This window comes from Parasteatoda tepidariorum, chromosome 10 (genome assembly GCF_982258835.1).
Source record: "Parasteatoda tepidariorum strain Cologne lab strain chromosome 10, Ptep-v5.0, whole genome shotgun sequence".
NCBI lineage: Eukaryota > Metazoa > Arthropoda > Arachnida > Araneae > Theridiidae > Parasteatoda > Parasteatoda tepidariorum.
In genome coordinates this window covers 64,462,985-64,482,828 of record NC_141764.1, presented here as the reverse complement: position 1 = coordinate 64,482,828, position 19,844 = coordinate 64,462,985, and the positions used below count along the sequence as shown (strand labels likewise).

General features: G+C 30.2%; 1 protein-coding gene across 3 annotated transcripts in view; it reads left to right on the top strand.

The window, feature by feature from the left end:
- Positions 1-19,844, top strand: part of LOC107455008 (uncharacterized) — a 142,960-nt gene that overhangs the window by 13,943 nt on the left and 109,173 nt on the right. The window contains exon 1 of one of the 3 annotated variants that reach the window (XM_087154114.1): positions 6,943-10,331. The exons of the other annotated variants lie outside the window; for them this stretch is intronic. The gene's annotated coding sequence lies outside the window, so the exon portion shown is untranslated. Of the gene's footprint in view, positions 1-6,942; positions 10,332-19,844 lie in introns of those variants that run through there. 3 annotated transcript variants of the gene reach the window in all.

Below are 19,844 nucleotides of genomic sequence, written 5' to 3'. Positions count from 1 at the left end.
TGACATTATAATTTATCGCCCTTATAATTAATCGACCGTATAATGAATTGACCGTTGAAAAGGTTGGGAACCACTGTTCTATAGGACTTCTAAAAACTAAACTCAGTGGCGGGACAGACCGTAGAGGGCCAAGGCCTACTGTACTGTCCATCTCAGTTTTCTTTGGGCTCTGGGGTGCAAGAGCAGATGTTCCAGTTGGGTGGGTAGCCCAACGCGGAACCCCCTGTGTTTAGTTCCCAAACATGCTAGGTACTCATTTTATCGACGAAAGGATGAAAGGCTGAGTCAACCTTGCACGGTCCGAGGATGTAAACAAGGTCCTGCGCTACCACTCAGCCACCGGGCGACTAAGACTTCAATGTCGATTTAGGAAGTTATTTAGTTTGAAGTTAATTTAATTAAATCCCGTGTTGTAACACAGGATGAGAAACATCTTATTGTTGTTCATTTTAAACTGAGTATCCATGCATATTATTTAATTCTTATAGGATATTACCATATCCATAGACGCAACTCTGGCGCAAGTAAAATAAGTTAGCTATAGATTTTTGGGACCTATTCCATAGACCTTTGCAATATACTATTTTGTGCCATTTACGTGTTAATTAAATTTTTCATATTAAATAAGTGATTGTTCTATTTAAAAAAAGATAAATTTATCTTACTTTTATTCTAAAAAAAGCCAGCAACATTCAAAACAACACGTTAATTGCATTTTAAAAGAATTGCTAAGCTCCTAGATTTGTTATGTTTGAGTTCGTACCATATCTGTATTGCATATACAAAATGAAAAGATAAATTCCTGTTAAGGAATGTCACCAACATATAATTATTGAAAAACACTGTGAGTAACTAACTTTATGTTGAATTTTTCGAAAAACGTCCACATTTAGACATTGGAAAACGCATCTTTTTTTCACCGCATGTTGCTCAACAGATACTGCAAAAGAGTTCGACGTTAAAAGAGTCAATCCTCGTATTCATCTAATCTTCTCGATTGGGATCTTCATGTCTCTCTGTAATGATCTCGAGTTCTCTGCAAAAATAAACAAATAAAAATAATTTTATAAAAGAAATCAAAATGGTCATTGCAGCTTACTCTAAAGAAAAACGGGCAGTTTTCGAACTAAAAATAAATCTGTAAAAACGTTGAGAGATAATTATAAAAAAATAATGTTACAAAAAACATAATAAATAAATGAATGCTTTTTTATGAATAAGTTTAATATTTCATTAAGTTCCAAATAGAGACAGAAATTTTACATTCACCTTAAAAACAAAACTTTTTTAATGTCATATCATGCATATTATATTCATATTTTTGATAATTTTAATTTAATTTAATAGATAAATGAGAAAAAAAATAATGTGATCAAATTATTTCAGATCATTATCTGAAGTATTCATATTCTGCTGTTATTATTCTTTTGTATTTCTAGTTGCATTATTCTTTTAAAATACAAACAAGTGTCAAACGATTCTTTGGAACTTCCTTTTCAACAGATATTTTTTTCTCAAATGTATGCAATTGTTTCCTTTAGTGATGCCACCGAATTAACAAACATCTGTAGAACAAATGCTTTCATTTGAACTCAAGAATCCATTTACTTTTTTGTTTTGTTTTATCAAGAGTAAACGCGAGGCCTTCTTTTTAAAATGCAGTTAAATAGATTAGATATTGTTTTATTATACTATTTGGTTCATTGATCCATAAGAAGAAAGAAATAGAATGGAAAAATGATCCACGCGCCAGCAGATCGTATTTGATAATAAATATCGTTTGCATTTAGATTATATTATTAGTTTTCCTTCAATTAATTGCTTTTTAATTATAAAAAGGATGATATTTGTATACTCTCAGAAAAATCGGTTTAACTTTAATATCGGTACCATGAATTAGAATATCGCGCAAACGTGTAACTTTGTCAAAATGAACCATGTTTCTTTCAAGCTTTAGTATCGAGTTTTAAAGTTCAAAAATAATATCGTTTGCATTTAGATTATAATATTAGTTTTCCTTCTATTAATTGCTTTTTAGTTATAACAAGGATAATATTTGTATATTCTCTGAAAAATCGGTTTAACGATTAACTCGGTACCATGAATAGTATTTTATCGGTACCATTATATCGGTACCATGAACTAGAATATCGTTCACACTTGCTGTAACTTTAAGAGGGTGTCAAAAGGAACCATGTTTCTTTAAAGTTTTGTCTATAATTTGACTTTACTTTCCTCCGTACAAAGATTAAACGATATTAGGGTTCAAAATTGTACGGTAATATGGATCTATAGTTTATCATATTATTATAATATACTATGGAATTCTAAGATTTCTATTATTATACTATGATATTCCAATAACAATGTATTAAACAATGTACAATGGGCCAACGTTGCCCCCACAGTAAGGACAGAGAGTAGACAGAATGAAAGAACATCTATACCTTGTCCGGGACTCGAACTCAGGACCTTTCTGACGTGAGATCATCTCTCTGACCACGCTCGGCTTGTATAAAATAAGTTTAATATAAGAAATTTAAAAAAAAAAATTATTTCTGGTTTTGTTAATTTTATTTATAAATTAGTATAACAATTATACAGAATCAAGTTTGAACGACATAATGGATGCATGGGATATAAAATTATTTTTTTTGAAATTATTTTTGTTTTTGAAATTAGCAGATTGTTTTTGAAATTAGCAGATTGTTTTTGAAATTAGCAGATTCCTATGTCTATCGTTCAGAAATTCAAACGACAATTAAAAAATATTGAAGTTAATTTGTTTTGAGAAGAAAAACAGAAACTCCGTATGCCAATAATGAAGAATAAATGTGGATTTGTTACAGTTTGGGTAAAACGCCTCAAATATCAGGTTTGATGTTTATACATTAATTGATAAAAATGTTGAAACTTAATTTGTTATCAGTTCGAGAAATGGTTGCAAAAGCTGAAGAAATATTAAGAGATACCGATGAAGACCGAACTTAACACAACCAATAGAGAAAACATTTGCGGAAGACCTCCAGACTTTTAAGGTAATAAAGAACTTCTTGTATTCGCACAAAATGAACAACAATTTGTAACTAATGTCGAAAATATATCGTTTTCGCGAACAAGAAAGAGAACCCAAATTTCAAACCCTTTAAAGAATAATTGTATCTATTTATCCTTCTTTTGCACCGTAAATATTTTTGCAGGAAGTACAGAATTTTTTCAACTAAAATTTTTTATAATGTAAATTTATTAACCTTCATACATTTTCCAGTCATTATTTGATATTTCAACCTGATCCGCATTTGTCGTTTTACTACTTTATTAAACTACGGGATTCAGAAATTTCTATTAATGTAAAAAATATTGTACAAATGCACAGAATTGTACGAAAATTAGATGAAGAAGGTAATTTTTTTTATAAATATCTATCTCCCATTTTAATGATATTGTTTGTAAATTAGTATGACAGTTATATAAATCATTTGATGATAAATTGAAATAATTTGTAATGAAATAATTTGTACTTGGGTAATAATTTTTACTTGCTCTTCAAGAAGAAGAAGATCACAAACACCCACACGTGTGACCTATGATGTCCGTCAGCTGATCGTTTCGAACAAAATGACATGTTAAGTTGAGCTAAGTATTTTCAAATGAGTAAGAATGTTAATTAACGTGAAGTTAATCGAATACAGAGCCGTATCGCACATCAACATTGCTAAAATATAATTTTTTTCTACGTCTTTTACTTAACTTAGATGTATTATTTGTTTATGTCTTTTATTTGTGAAATAATCTTTGTGAATGAATATAGAATGAGTCACTTAGAGGAATTGATGCTTGACGGGTTTGACTCGAAATAGAATGGAAAGAACATTGAACATTTCAGAACTTAAACAAATGCCCCGTTTCAACAACCAATCAGGATCGAGATACCCACACTACGTCACTTGCAGGCATCCCATTAAATAATTTATTACTGGAATATTTACATGAGAACCGGATTTTGAATATCATATATGAAAACTGTATTTTTCAATTAAATACCTGCAAATATCGTTTTCGTTGGTAAATCGTGGCATTTGTCGATTCAGGAGCGACGCATACGCATGACGTTGTTTATGGGTATCCAATTAAATCTGATTTAAATCATATGGTTAGGCATAATCACTTTACATCATCTCGAGTTGCAAGTATCCAATTATTACAGTATCATTATTTTTTCATCCTTTATTTAGTAATACGATATTTAATTACAATTTTATAATTAAGAAATTGATAATATTCTATTCTGGATATTTTTAGTTTTTACACAATTTCTTTTTCTGTTTTGAACTATGGAACAAAACAAACTGCGGATCATTAGTGATCTGAAATGTCTAAAGATATAAACAATTTTCCGATTTATCGTCTGAGATACAAGTTCTTATAGCCTGTTTATTTATTGACACCATTTAACATCCTCTTTTGTGTTCGCTATTGTATTGCTCGAAGGATAAAAAATCAACCGAGGAAAGACTTTAAGAAGAAACTCTTGAGTTGAAAGTGGTGTTTTTTGTTTCCTTTGAAAAAGAATTCTTGTGGGATAAAAGAACAAAAACATAGTTTGGCAGGAATTCGCTTCTTAATGTCTTTCCTAAATCAGAAATAAATCATTCTGTTTGATTTTTCCACTTTTGTACTATAACATTGCGTATTTAGATAAAAAAAAATAGTATAAAGGAATGTTCAGTAAAATTCATATTCTGAAAATAATTTTACTTGTGAAGAGTTTCAAGCTTGCAAAAGAAAGAATTTGGGGGAACAGTTATTAGAAATATCATTATATGAGGAAATGTATTAAGTATTAGGGATTGTATTGAGTATTGTTATGATAATTCTGGAGCGAGTATATTAATTTCAGTTTGTAATGATTAACGTAATCTCTACGCTTAAGATCTATGTTTAGTTTAGTGATTTGGGACATATTGCATTATATATTACATAATATATAGTAAGCAATCATATAGTTGGCATACATATACAGGGTGTCTCAGTTAAGCGTTTCAGAACTTCTAAGGGGGGTAGGGGGCATCCTGACGACTCGAAATCATATAGCAATGTGGGGTCGGAAATGCTTTCCTGAAGCGGTGACGTACACAGAAGCACCATAAAGAAAAGAGACCGTAAGTGAAAAATCGCTATAATAATACATTGAAAAAATTATATGGCCTCCTCGGTCACCCGACCTATCATGTCTTGACTTCTGGAGTCATATGAAAACACTGGATTGTGACACCTCTGTTGATAATGCTGGTTGCAAGAATCGCAGTAGCTGCCTGCGAGATATGCCTGGAGTATGGCAGAATGTTCGAATGTCCATGGGCCGGAGATGTGAGGTGTGCATTGTAGCCGGTGGCAGAAACTTCGAACACTTACTTTGGCCCATGTACCATATAATATTTTCAATGTATTATTATAGCGATTTTTCACTTACGGTCTCTTTACTTTATGGTGCTTCTGTGTACGTCACCGCTTCAAGAAAGCATTTCCGACCCCACATTGCTATATGATTTCGAGTCGTCAGGATGCCCCCTACCCCCCTTAGAAGTTCTGAAACGCTTAACTGAGACACCCTGTAGTATTAAGGGTCATAAATTTCATTTTCATCACTTCAGCAAAAAATCACTTGTACTTTCTAATTCAAAATAATCAAGCGTGAATTAATGAAGCTAATTAATCATGATCACTAGGAAGCTTCTTTTGGACAATAAAATAAGATTTTTAATTGACTCGACAACAATTACATCTTCACTGCACAAAAGAAAATTTTGATGTTTCTTAAGTGCTTAATCAAAACGAACGTGATGGAAAAAAAAATTCGTATGTTGTTATCGTATGATTTTTTATTCCAATAGATTTTATTCTAAATAAATTCAATGCACAAAAGAAAATTTTGATGTTTTGTTAAGTGCTTAATCAAAACGAACATGGTTGAAAAAAATTCGCATATTATAACCTTGTATTAAGAAGCGCCAAATTTCAAGCAAAATACATAAAAAATTTCTACGTGTTAGATTTTTTTATTCTAATAAATTTTATTCTAAATAGATTCAATGCACAAAAGACAATTTTGATGTTTTGTTAAGTGTTTAATCAAAACGAAAATGATTGGAAAAATTCGCGTATTATAATCTTTTATTAAGAAGCGTATTATTACTTTTTAAAATTCTAAATAGATGATAAAAAGCTTGTATATATAGTTTCTCCCTATAGCATATCTTATAAATACTGTAATACGTATAAATACTGTAAATTGTGAATGTAATTCTTTTTCATGAAGACACAAATATATTTATTTTATTTTAATAATTTGATTCTAACTTTCTAAAAACGTACGTAGAAATCTCGGTCACAAATACCTTTGTGCTACGTTTGACTTTAGGTTAGATTTAAAACTATTTATTTTAATTGAAAAATATGTACAGGAAATATCATGAAAAGATAACATTATCAATGTATAAAATAATCGGTGAAAAAACAGTTTGGTAAAATTACCTTATTGCATGGTAATGACACTTCTGGTAAAAACAAATCCTAATTTTGGTTATTAAACCCGAAATATACGGTGCTTAAACCATTTATTTGGTAATTTTTCAGTTCATAATATAACGGTTTACCATGAATCCTGGCTTTCAAAATTATAGTTTTTATTTCTTTCTCATTCCCGCAACAGCCAATAGGGTCATGGAGGTTAAGGCTCCACAATTTCGTGACAAACGACTTGATTGTGACAATGTGTCCGGCATTGTGCACAGACCGCCTTTACTTCCTTGGCAAACTGGAACCCTTCGATCTGAAGCTGGTTGGGCTTCTAGCCGCCACTGGGTTCAAACTCCAGTTCTTCACAATAACAATTCAGTGTCTTAACCACTGAGTTATCGCTGCTCATAGTTCTTATTACCACAAATTTAGTAAAAAAAAAAAGGCAAATTTAACTAAATAAATGGTTTTTACGCCATGTTCTAAGGTATCATGCTGAAACTACCCAATTTCATCACATTTTCAAAATTATATCACAGATTATAAAACTATATTTTATTGTTAATTTTACCAAAATCATTGCAAAAGCGCTTCGGTAAAAATTATCGAACTTTTAGTGTCCATATAGAACCAGAAACACGGTAAATTTTTAACATATTCTGGTTGTTTTAACCATTTTTTTTTCTCATTCTGAAAAAAAAACAAAAAAATATTACTATAAAAGCGACGAACGATATTTCCAATTTATTTAGACGAAAAAAATATTTAAGTTCATAAAACTTAAGTTTTAGGTATCAAATATTATGACATTGTAATTGTTTCAAACATTCCACAATTTCGGATGTTATATTTTCTTTCTATCTTCAAGACAGTTGCCATCCCTGAAAAACTAAAATTAGCAACGTAAAGATTTGGGAAAGATGTTTCTTATAATAATGGTTGAGACTTTCAGAAGTTTCTAAAACAACTATTTGTTTTTTGACAGGTCACGTGATCACGTGAGAAAAGGTGAGTGTGCTTTTACCCATCTCAGCTAAATTTAGTGTCGGGGGGAGTTTTAAAGGGATTTATTGGAATCAAGGCAGCATTTTGATCCAGAACTTTCTCCTCATTTCCTACCATACCGTTGAGAGCATTTAACTGTAATTTTTTGTCGAATTGGCGCATTTTCTAAGCATAATTTGGAGGACTTCCAGGTTTTAATTGCGTATTCTAGATATAAAAATGTTATTTTTATTTACTACTGTGGAAAATTTATGGAAAAGAAAATTATTTTTAAGTTAACGCTGAAAGGAAGTGGAGTTATTTATCAGCAAATGTATTTTAAACTTTTCCTGAAATTTATTTTCTCATAACTTACAGGCCAGGCAATTACTTTTTTTTTATGGATTAAAATAAAGTTTTCAGGGACACCTTACGATTGCGTTTTACCTTTTACAGCCACAGGGCATGGTTTAGAAACTATGCGTGTAAGAATTACTGAACGTTAATAAGCAAAAAAATTTTCTTTTTACATTTTTTTTCAAGTTTCAGTATATAAAAATATTCTTAACCCAAGACCAGATTTTTCATTAGGTGAACCAAGGCAAATTTTAGTTTATTGAAGCCTGCACTGTAAAAAATGCCTGCACTGAAAGCCTGCACTGTAAAAAATTACTGTAAAATCCGTTTTTACCGGAACATTTTACGGAACAAAAAATTCTGACATATTGTTATGTTTTCTGTAATAATTACCTTAAAATCACTGAATCACTCTAAGCAAATAAATATTACTGTAAAAATTATAATGTAATTTTTGAAGAAATAATTACCGTAAAATCATTGAATTACTCTAATTAAATAAATATTACTGTAAAAATTACGGTAAAATAAATTTTAAGGTATAATGGATTTTAAGGATGATTCACTCAAAGTGCCGGTATTTTATTTCGTAAGTTTTGCAGAGTTGAAAAAGGGCTGATAATTGAAATTTATTATTTACTAAAAACGATTAATAGGCTTGTTGTAGTTTCAGTTTCGTTACTGTTATTTCTCTTTCTTGTTCTAATTTTACTGTTTGTTTTTCTGTCACGAGATATCTTTTAATCTGCTATTAGAAATATTTAAAAAGAAATTACTAAAAAATATTATTAAAAAAATTTTTTTAATGCTTTTTGTAATTTTTTTTTTTCTTCTCAAATTCATAAATCATGCTTCGTTCTTGTTTGAAATATTTTTCACTCTTTCTCTGAAATTTGAGTCTCGATGTGTGGTTTATTTTCAGGTTAAAATTTGTGTGTCTTTGCATTTGTCTAAACATGTGTTATTTGTCGGAAATGGTAACGCGGAACCCCATAATTATTTTAAATACATTGTTCACCTTTTATCAATGCGAAGTGCTGCTAAGAACAGCGGGAGAGACAAAAAGGAGAAAAACTGAATGCAAGGCCGGAATAGCCTGGTTGGCAGGGCGTTGGACTCACGTTCATGAGTACCAGATTTCGAATCCAACAACCACAACAACAACCAAAAGAAGAAAAAAATTCATGTGCGTGTGAGTTATTAAGGGCCGTATTAAAGATAGGGTCCTGACCAAAAGCAAACGATTCATTTAGAGGTAGTATTTTCAACTCCATAAGAAGCGATGATTAAAAGACAGTTCAAGGTGATTTTAATCAGAATTTAGAATTTTTCCTTGCTTATTAAACTTTTCCACCCGATCTTAATGCTTCTCTATTTTATTATTATTGGCTGACAATCTCGTGATTTTCAAATAGTAATCGTGTTTGAATCATCTCGTGTTTGAAGTGAGTTCTTATAGGTCTTCTTATGAAGTTTGTATAACTCGAGATTCCAACTTATTCGGTCAAGAAGTCAGTTCTTATAACTCGAGAATCCAACTTATTCGATCAAGAAGTCAGTTCTTATAAGTCTTCTTATGAAGCTCTTATAACTCGAGATTCCAACTTATTCGATCAAGAAGCCAGTTTTTATAAGTCTTCTCATGAAGTTCGTATAGCTCGAGATTCCTACTTATTCGATCAGGAACTCAGTTCTTATAATTCGAAATTCAAACTTATTCGGTCAAGAAGTGAGTTCTTATAGGTCTTCTTATGAAGTTTGTATAACTCGAGATTCCAACTTATTCGGTCAAGAAGTCAGTTCTTATAACTCGAGAATCCAACTTATTCGATCAAGAAGTCAGTTCTTATAAGTCTTCTTATGAAGTTCGTATAACTCGAGATTCCAACTTATTCGGTCAGGAAATCAGTTCTTATAACTCGAGATTCCAACTTATTCGGTCAAGAAGTCAGTTCCTATAAGTTTTCTTATGAAGTTTGTATAACTCGAGATTCTAACTTATTCTATCAGGAAGTCTTCCGAAGTTCTTTTTAATTCTTGGCTTGAGAAAAGCATTTGGTTTCTTCCTGTTATTTCCCACTACTCAATGCTACATAATATATTTAATTTACTTGTCTCATGAAAGATAATATAGTTTTCGCTGATCTTCAGATTTTGTGCTATGTTTAAAAAAAAAAAAAAGAATGACCACTCTCTTATTTTAGAAATCATCTTATAAAAATAACTGGCAGGTCTATTTGTGATTGTCTGAACCAGCATAATTCTCAAGCATTAGTTGCTGGCTTGATGCCAGGAGATCGAAATCTTCAATTGACAGTTCAGACAGACATGTGACATAACTGAAAAAGGAAGCTAACAGCTACTGATTGCCGCTGTAATTGATGGTTGACAGTTAACACTTGGATTCCATATCGGTCTGCCCGCCCCGAATTAGATTTTTCAACGGCTTGGATATTGTATGATTGACACTGGTGAGTTATTTTTACACCCTAAATAAAAAAAAATTCTGAATGTCACAACTATAAAATTTTGCTCGTTATTTTTCGCTAAAGTAATGCATAATATTTAAGTCTTGCGGTTCCCATTTTTTTATGGCTACGGAACCTTAAAATGATCGCACATCTTTTTTTGCGAAACCCTAAACATATAAATACAATTACATGAACATATTGACCAAAGAAAAACCACCAATTATTTTGATAATATTTAATGTAGGAAATGAAATTTCTATAGATAAGACTTTTAAAGTGATAAGTTTTATGTCAAGCTGTTAAATTCGCAAACCTGAAATGGTATTTAGTACAGTTCTGAATTCATTTTTGGTGCATACATTAGCTGAAAATGAATAAAATAAACTGAATTGTGGTTTTCGAAAAAGAATTTTTATAAAAGTTGAGACAATATCAGAGAAACATAATTCGTTATTCTTCTATTTGGCCGTTTTATTTTTAATTGAAAAGTTCCGACAAAAAATACTGAAGCAATTTTTTTCAGAAATTTTGCCTTTTTTTGGTGATTTGTTTTTTTTTTTTTTTTTTATTTAAGTTTTTGACAAACCTGCGGGAGCAGGTTAAAAAATTTTTTTCTTGTCTTCAGGATTGAGTTCAAAATTACGAGGTTACGGAGTTTATCATTAGTAGTCGTAAACCCAAAAGATGGGTCTGCTGTTCAACGACAGTTATAAAGTAAAATGTTAATGTAAGAGCCGTGTTGGCTCAGAGGATAGAGCGATCGCTTTCTAATGAGGTGAACCGGGTTCGAATCCCAGCGATGACTTGCACCTACCACAGTGCAAACGTAAAATATCCTCAGTGGTAGACGGAGCATAGGTTAGAGTACCCTTGCCGCTAGGCTAACCAAGGGAGGTTTTCGTGGTTTTCCTCTCCATGTAACGCCAATGCAGGCTGGTCTCATTAAAAAGTCCTACACGAAGGATCTCCCAATATTTGATCCGGAAGTTCCCTAGTCTTCTTGATTGAATTCAAAATTACAAGTTGAGGACAGTATTGCAAGAGGACGGGGATATTTCCATATCGTGATCTGTCACGTCAACTACAATTGCCAAAGCGCCAAATGAATTTCAAACTTACAAATTTAAAAAAAAAAAAAAACATTTAAAATGAGGTTTGCTCCAGGGTGGTTGCGAGTTATATTCTTCGAGTAGATCCCTTTCTATGTTGATTACTTATTTATTTTTAAGCTTTTCGAGGGGCACTGCCCGGAAGTCGCCAAAACCTGCCGATTATTTTGGCGAAGAAGATTTTCGCATCGTGATCAATGGTAGAATAATCGCTGTCTTGGCAACTTCCGAATATCAGTCTGTGAAAAACTGGAGAAAAAAAAAAGAAACGTCGCAAGAAATAGACCAACTCGAAGGGCATAACTCATAGGTACCTGTGGACAAATTTCTACATGTTTTTGTTAGAAAAAAAAGAACAATTTTAAAATCCATTTACCGCCTTGGCGATTGTAATTTACTCTACTCAAGATACTTGTAATTGACTCGAATCACGATATGGAAATCTTTCCTCGATGACGTTACTACGATCACTGGTATACCCATTGGTCTAATGCTTTTTTTTCTGGTTTGACTCGGATAAACACCACAACATTTCAAATCATGGTTTCAAAAACTGTCTCAATTGATGATTGTCGTCGGATTGGTTTTCAAATCCTGGCTATATACGTGTTTCAAGATGTCACAAAATACTTTTTCTTCTTCAGTAATCATATTTATATTAAAATCACCGTCAAGACACTAATTTTAAGTTAATAATAAAAAGAATACAAAAATTATTTCTATGTAAATAGATTAAGAATGACTGCTGGTGAAAATAAAAAGAAAAAAAGAATTCTGAAAAAAAAATTATCAAACAGCAGCGGTCGCCATAGCAACGCATGCAATGACGACGCATGCGCAGTGTTCACTATTACTCTTAAACACAGTTGAAAAGTGGGATGACGTCCAAATAAGGTGTGCACGCCATCAATCCCAAAACAACACCCATTTTGCCGAAGGGTAAAAAATCTGACACTGTTGAAGCACTGTCCTAAACTGAAATAATAAAGGGATATTTCCGTATCGTGCCAATCGCCAAGGTGCCAAATCGATTTTAAATAATTTAAAAAAAATTAAATCATTTTTTTAAAAAAAACGTGCAGATGTTTGTTTGGGGGTGGCTACGTGTTATTCTTTTCGAGTAGTCCCTTTCTGTAATGTTTTTTCTTTTAATTTTTTTTTTTTTTTTGCGTGTCAGTGCCCGAAAGTTGCTAAGACTTGGCGATCATTTTGCCCCTTATCACGCTACGGAAATTTTCTAAATAATTTATTGTTTACCAAAATATAGCTCAACTACAAGTGCTTCACATTGTATACCTTATAGTTTAACTATTAATAGAGCAACAAAATAGTCATAATTATTTTTTCTGTCTTACTTTCTTTACAAGATTTACTTAATTATTCAAATGAGTAGGAATCTTAATTTTTTTAATGTGAGTTAGCGTAAGACAGAAAATTGACGAAAACAAAACCCTTGCTCTCCTCTAATCTATTCCGTTTCAGGGGAGTGTTTACGTTTATGCGTGATATTTATTTGAATTTTATTCTATAAATATGAATCTAAAACAAAACAAATAAGTTTATTCTTTCTTAAAATCTTTCTTCTGAAGTTTTATTTGATTATTTACTTATTTTAATGCCATGGAATCTTAATCTCTTAAATATAAGTTAGCGTAAGACAGAAAACTGTTTAAAACGAGTTTACTTTTTTCTCTACGCTAATTTATTCAGCCTTAGAGAGAAATGATTTTATGTGTGATATTTATTTGAATTTTATTCTATAAATATGTCTCTCAAAAAATTTTCAACTCTTAATTTATTTGATCACTTTTAGAAACTCTATCATGTAATTTGTGCCGGTTAAAAATTTTATTTATCTTATTTAAAAAATGAGATAAAAATGTTTATTCATTTAGTATATTTGTTCCCATATTAAATTTCACTTCTTATAACTAATTAAATTATTCCGAATTAACTAAAATAGAAGATCCCCGAAGGCGCAAATTAATTGGATTACTTGAAACGGGGATTGAAAAATAAAATAATCATTGATTATTTTTTCCCCATCGGAATTTTCCTCTGATGTCGCGATTCTCAGTTTCTCAAACGACGCATTTTTAAAAACCACATCGATGGTTAAATACGATAGGATCGCTAATGATGCATTGTTAGTGGGCTTGTGGTTACTTTGATTGCCGACGCACTAACTTTTACTGGAAAATAAAAATTAAAAAACAAACAAACATTGTATATTAACAATTCGAGACATTACGCAATAAAAACAGCAATACCAGAGATCAGAATTGGCATAGCGCCAGCAAATTATACTCCTTCTTCAATAGAATGGATACCCATTAGCTGCACAGAGGTCAAGGTTAAATACCATCGGAATATTAAAAAAGAAAGAAAACACTGCTAATAGAGAGGAAGACCGGAGGGGTGGGAGAAATCTTACCTACTTACCTATTAACAGTTAATTCATAAATTATGTTCTATCAAAGAATAAATAGCTGTCACTGCTTTTTTTTTTACCGTCGTGTCGTTTTTGTATTAACGAGCTGGGTGGAATGAATGAAATTTTTTTATTTTTCTTATTTTTATCTTGTATTATAATGATAGCCTGCTGGTGTGAGATATTAATACGGTCGCGTTTTAGGGTGGAAAAATATTATATGAGATGGAATGGTAGGTTTTTTATTATGTTTATTTAATTTTTTATTTGGGAAAATATAGCTGTTATTATTGTTGTTTTGTTATATAGATAAGTTTAATTGTCCTCCCTCCCCCTTTAATTTGTAAAAAAATTACTAAGATTAAACAGGTTATAATTTTTTTTTTTACCGAAATGTGAGAAAGGAAGTTTTTATTAATTTTTTTTTTAAGATACTGTAAGATATAAAGGGGATATTTCCGTATCTTGAGCTGTCGAGGCAACAACAATCGCCAAGATGCCAAATAAATTTTAAACTTGCAATTTGTTTTTAAATAAAATAGAGAGATATTTTCCCGGGGTGGCTACGAGTTATACCTTTCGAGTTGGTCCCTTTCTGTGATGTTTTTATTAGTTTCTCGCCGACCGCAAGTTGCCAAGACTTGGAAATTATTCGTATCATGAGCTGTCGCGCCAACAACAATCGCCAGGATGCCAAATAAATTTTAAACTTGCAATTTTTTGAAAAAAAAAAAAATAAAGATATTTGCCCGGGGGTGGCTACGAGTTATATCTTTCGAGTTGGTCCCTTTCTGTGATGTTTTTTTAGTTTCTCGCGGACCGCAAGTTGCCAAGACTTGGAAATTATTCTGCCACAAGATACGGAAATCTTCCCGATATAAAAATATGCATTAACTTTTTTTTAAGGTAGACTTTAATTCAAATGTAATTTCGCACCTGGAACTAAAAACGATTATCAGAAATCTGTAAAATATCACCGTTCCTTTTAAGCAATATTTTAATATTGGATAAATATGGTTCCCTCGCTAATTTTTCTTCATTTCAAATTCTTCTCTTAAATAAATAATAAAATTCTGTCTTATGTGAAACGCAAACTAATTTCAAACTTCTTAGCGAAAAATACTTCTTTTGTATTAAGATTTTTGTTGATTGCAGTAATTTATATGATTACCTATGCGAGCTTTAATATATATGAATAAATGTGCGATTAATACACGGGAAAAAAAAACTCTGCTAAAATTATTACACTGGTAATAATATTTCTGGTTTAAAAAAACCATAACCATAATCCTGGTTAATAAAACCAAAATATTCGGTATTTGGACCATTTATTTGGAATTTTTACCGTTCATATGGTAATTATTTACCAGAAATTCTGGTTTTCAAAATTGTAATTCTTATTACCACACATTTAGTAAAATATACAAAACTAATTTGTAAATTTAATCGAACAAATGGTTTTTATGACATGCTCCAAAGTATCATGTTAAAATGACCAGATTTTACCTCATTTACCAATTTTTAGCACTCATTATAAAACTATGTTTTATTGTGAAATTTACCAAAGCGTTACCAAATCACTTGAATACAATTTATCGAGCTTTAATGGTATGCAATTCTTTAAATCATTTCTCGATCATAGAACCTTCGATTTTTCCCCAAATTCCTATATCAAGTAATTTATTTCCTTGTAATAAAATTAAAAAAAAACAACATGCACTTTAAAAAAATATATTTGTGTATTTCATGAAACTTTTCCATGAAACTATTTCATCACGAGGATATCATCAAAAACTGTTATTCTATTTCTTAGTAACAATGAGATAAAAAATTTTTGAAGACGAATTATTACAACTTTCTTAGTCATAATCATGATGTTTAATGATAGCTATAAACTTTAAATACATTAATGTTTTAAATGACTGAATTAATAATTCATTGAAATTGAAATAATTATATCTTGAATTGGTTTTGTATGCATTATAATGCATTTGATTGAGTTATTATCATTAGCATACAATACACGCGTTTTAAATCATTGTTAATTGCTATTTAATTATTACATAAGCATATTTTTGGACCTCAGCTGACTAATAAAAATAAGCCAATTGCAAACTTTTTATGCTTACATAAAATTAAAGTTACATTTTCGAGTGTCTCACCAAATTTACTTATTTTTGTAATTTTACAAGATATTGCTTCTTCATTTTATTGTCAGAAAAAATAAGTCTTTTGTCAACCTCTTTTTTCAAGTGCTATGAAATGTTTGAGCATTTCTCTACAAGTATTGCTAGAATGCCATGTTCGCATGTTTCTAAAATTGTAATTTTTTCCAAATAATTTAAAATTTAGTTATTTTGAAATCAATAAGAAAGAGATCCTCTATTATTGATTTTTAAATAGTATTATTGTTATGTGCAGATATTGGTATGTATTCGGTTTCATAATTCTTTGAAGAATTAAAAGGATTTAATAATTTTTTTTCGGTAAATCTTGTTTTCCGTTTTACTAAGTTGGGCGTAAAAATAAAAAGATGATTAATAGTAGTACAAAAGATGCAAAGTGGGCCCGCTGTATCACTTTTGCTTTATGGCAAAGAAAAATTTAATGAGAAATCATAAAATTAAGCAAAACTCAATTTTAAATAATTGCATGATTTTTAAATTCGCAACTTCTAAATTATAATAAAAAATTGCTGTGAGTTTTTCAACCCCTGTTGATAATTTCGATGAAATATCTACAACAATAAAAACTTTATAAATGAATGCACAATAAAGCAAATATGAAAAACATTATCGTCACTAAAAGGATGAATCTGTCCAGGTGATAGAAAAATTATGTACAATGATGTTTATCAAACAAACAATAAGAAATAATAAAAAAAAATGAAATAAAACACCGCAATAATAATATATTTTAAATAAATAACTACGCGTGAAATACAATGCATATAAGAGAGTACATTGTGATGAAGAGGAAAAAACAATTAATACTAAATGCATATTTTTTCAACAGAAAATATGAAAAAAAAATTACAAATAAAAGCTTTATTAAAAAATATTTGTCATTACTTCTTCAAAGGAAAAAATTACATCAATATGATATTGAATTTTTTTTGAAGAAATCAAAAAAAAAAAAAATTTGTGATTTATAAGCTAAAATTAATTGAGGATCTGATTGATGAGGATCTATCAAATCGATAAAACTTGTTTTGAACCAAAACTGAAGTTAATGATGCTGGCTTTTAAATGTTAAATTTAAAAGCTGACCCAACTCCCCTGCACAGTTAAAAATTCCAGTTCAATTTACGGTAAAATATGCTGGCAATATGGATGCATCATCCGTGAGGTCCATTTTCCCGTAAAATCTATTTTTACTGTAAAAATTTGAACCGAAATTTTTTACTGTAATATGTATTTAATTACAGTGAGTCAGTGATTTTATTGTAAATACTGCAAAAGTGACGGTACAGCAAATTCTTTGGTTCGTTAACTTTTATAGTAAAAATAGATTTCATGATGTAAAGTACAGGCACTTTGGATACTTCCAGTACTTTTTACCGTAATTTGATGCGAAATTTTTTACAGTGTAATTATATCAAACTATAGTTTTATTTTATAAATTGTTTTTAAATTTATCCTTCTCTTTTCTAAATTTTCCTTTATAATTGAATTCCTTTTTAATTATTTTGAAATATTCCTTTATAATTCGACAAATGCCTAAAATTACGCAAAAAAAAAAAAAAAATAGTAATGTATCTCAGCAATTATGCGTTTTGCAATTCATAATATTTTAAAGAATTATAATATTATTTTTCTTTTTTATTATTTTCTGTATTTTTACTTTCTTTCACGAAATCCTTTCTTTATCTCATAGCTAAAACTACCGTATACAAAAAAAAAGGTTAATTTAGATTTACCTATTGAACAACATAAAAATCAGCGAATCTAAATTGTTGTTAAAACTTCTTTTCAGATAACTACTAGCTATAACACATCGCCATTTTCCCTAAGAAAACGAGCTTGAAACAGTCATTTAGGCTTTGTCAAAATCCATTTGCCAGATAGTAACGCAGATTAGAAACCATAGAACAGTTTTTTTTTCTCTCCCTCTCTTCTTTCTCTTTCAATCTCAGGAAGTAAATTAAGCTCGATACATTTAAGTGATATTATTAGCAGGCTTATTTTTACTGGAAAGAATTAACGGCACAGACGCTAATCGCCTTTAGGAGGCTCTGAGATTAGAGGTTCTTTATCTTTTTTTAACTTAACTTTAGATGTGGCTTGTTTCTACAGCAAAATTAGTTGATTATTAGTTTTTATTATTATCGGTTCTAATTTTAATGTTAACTGTGTTAATGTTTTAATTAGTATTTCGATTTATCGATTCGAAAAATTTGTTTTCATATTTTCTGTAAGCAATGAACAAAAAACACTTTCAAAATTTGCTATTTGTGAAATAATGCTGCAGCATGCATGATATTTTATACAAAAAATCGTTTTGAAAAATTGATAATAATAGTAATAAAGGTGATCAATGTTGTTAATGTCAAGCTTATGAACTATATTAATATTTTAGTTTAAATCTTTAAATTCTCAATTAGTAAACCTTGTTGTTACATTTTCTATGAGAAATCAACAAAACATCTTTCAAGTTTCGCTCTATTTATGAGATATTGTTTTGTAAAATTATTCTTTTCTTGTTCAGATAATTTGCTTTCATCATATTTTATTCATAGATTTCTTTTTAAAATATATTATATATAAAAATAATAGTGATGTAAGCAAACGATTCTGAAAAGAAAAAAAAAGCATTTCTTTAAAATCGTTTGCGCAATTTGTAGTAGTATTAGTGTTTACATTATTTTCACCTTTAAAAATCGTTTTTATTTCTCATACCATACGTATTACATTTTTATCTCAGCTCCATTTTCCCGATAAAACCGAGTTTAAGGCAGTCATTTGATTTCAAAATCCATTTGCTGGATAGCAACACAGACTAGAAACCATAAAACTGTTTTTTAGAGTAATATTAGCAGGTAGGTTCATTTTTCAAAAAAAGAATTAACTACAGAGCCGCTAATCGTTTTTGGAGGCTTTGAGATTAACGAAGATAATAATATTTATTTGAAAATGGATATATATATATATATATATATTTCAATTTTTAACGTTATTTTAATTCTACTGTTAGAAACTTTTTTGATTTTAATGTGAACCGCATTAAAATTTTAGTTAAAATCTTTGTTCTGTTCTTAGTTACGAGTTGCCATATTGTCTATCAGAAATTGAAAAAAATACTTCCGAATTTTGCACAATTTACAAGATATGATGTTGAAATTTTTATTCCCTTAGTTTGTCTTACTCAATCATACTTAATTCAGACATAGATGCTTAAAGTTGGTGTTAATAAATAATAAATGTTTCCGAAAATTTCTTAATTGTTAAATAACTTCTTTAACAATTAGCTTCTTTTTTTTACAAATAATTTGTTTTCCTTTCGCATAAAATAAGACAAATAAAGAGTCATTTTTGGATATAAATGAATTTGCACTTATAGTTTTTTGAAATACAGCCAACCGGACTGTGTAGGGGTCAGAGAACTAGCTAATATGCATCAGAAAGGTTCTGGGTTCGAATTCCAGAAAAGGCATGAATGTTCTTTCGTTCTCTGTCCTTACTGTGGGAGCAACGTTGGCCCACCTAATATGGTGCCCCTAAAAGAGGGGCTAACAAATCTGCCCTAATACGCCTGAATTGACGAAATTTCGACCCTGGTGTGCATTGGAAAAAAATAAGTTTTGGAAATACTTGTCGTAAAGTGAAATTAAACTTAATTCTAACAGAAGAAATGCGAGAGAAAAAATACTTCATGGGCTTTTATTCAAATCTAAAAATAATTAAAATATATTGATAAGACAGATCTTAATAATTGAGTTTTCAATTCATTAAATTCAACTTAATTTTGAGTTCA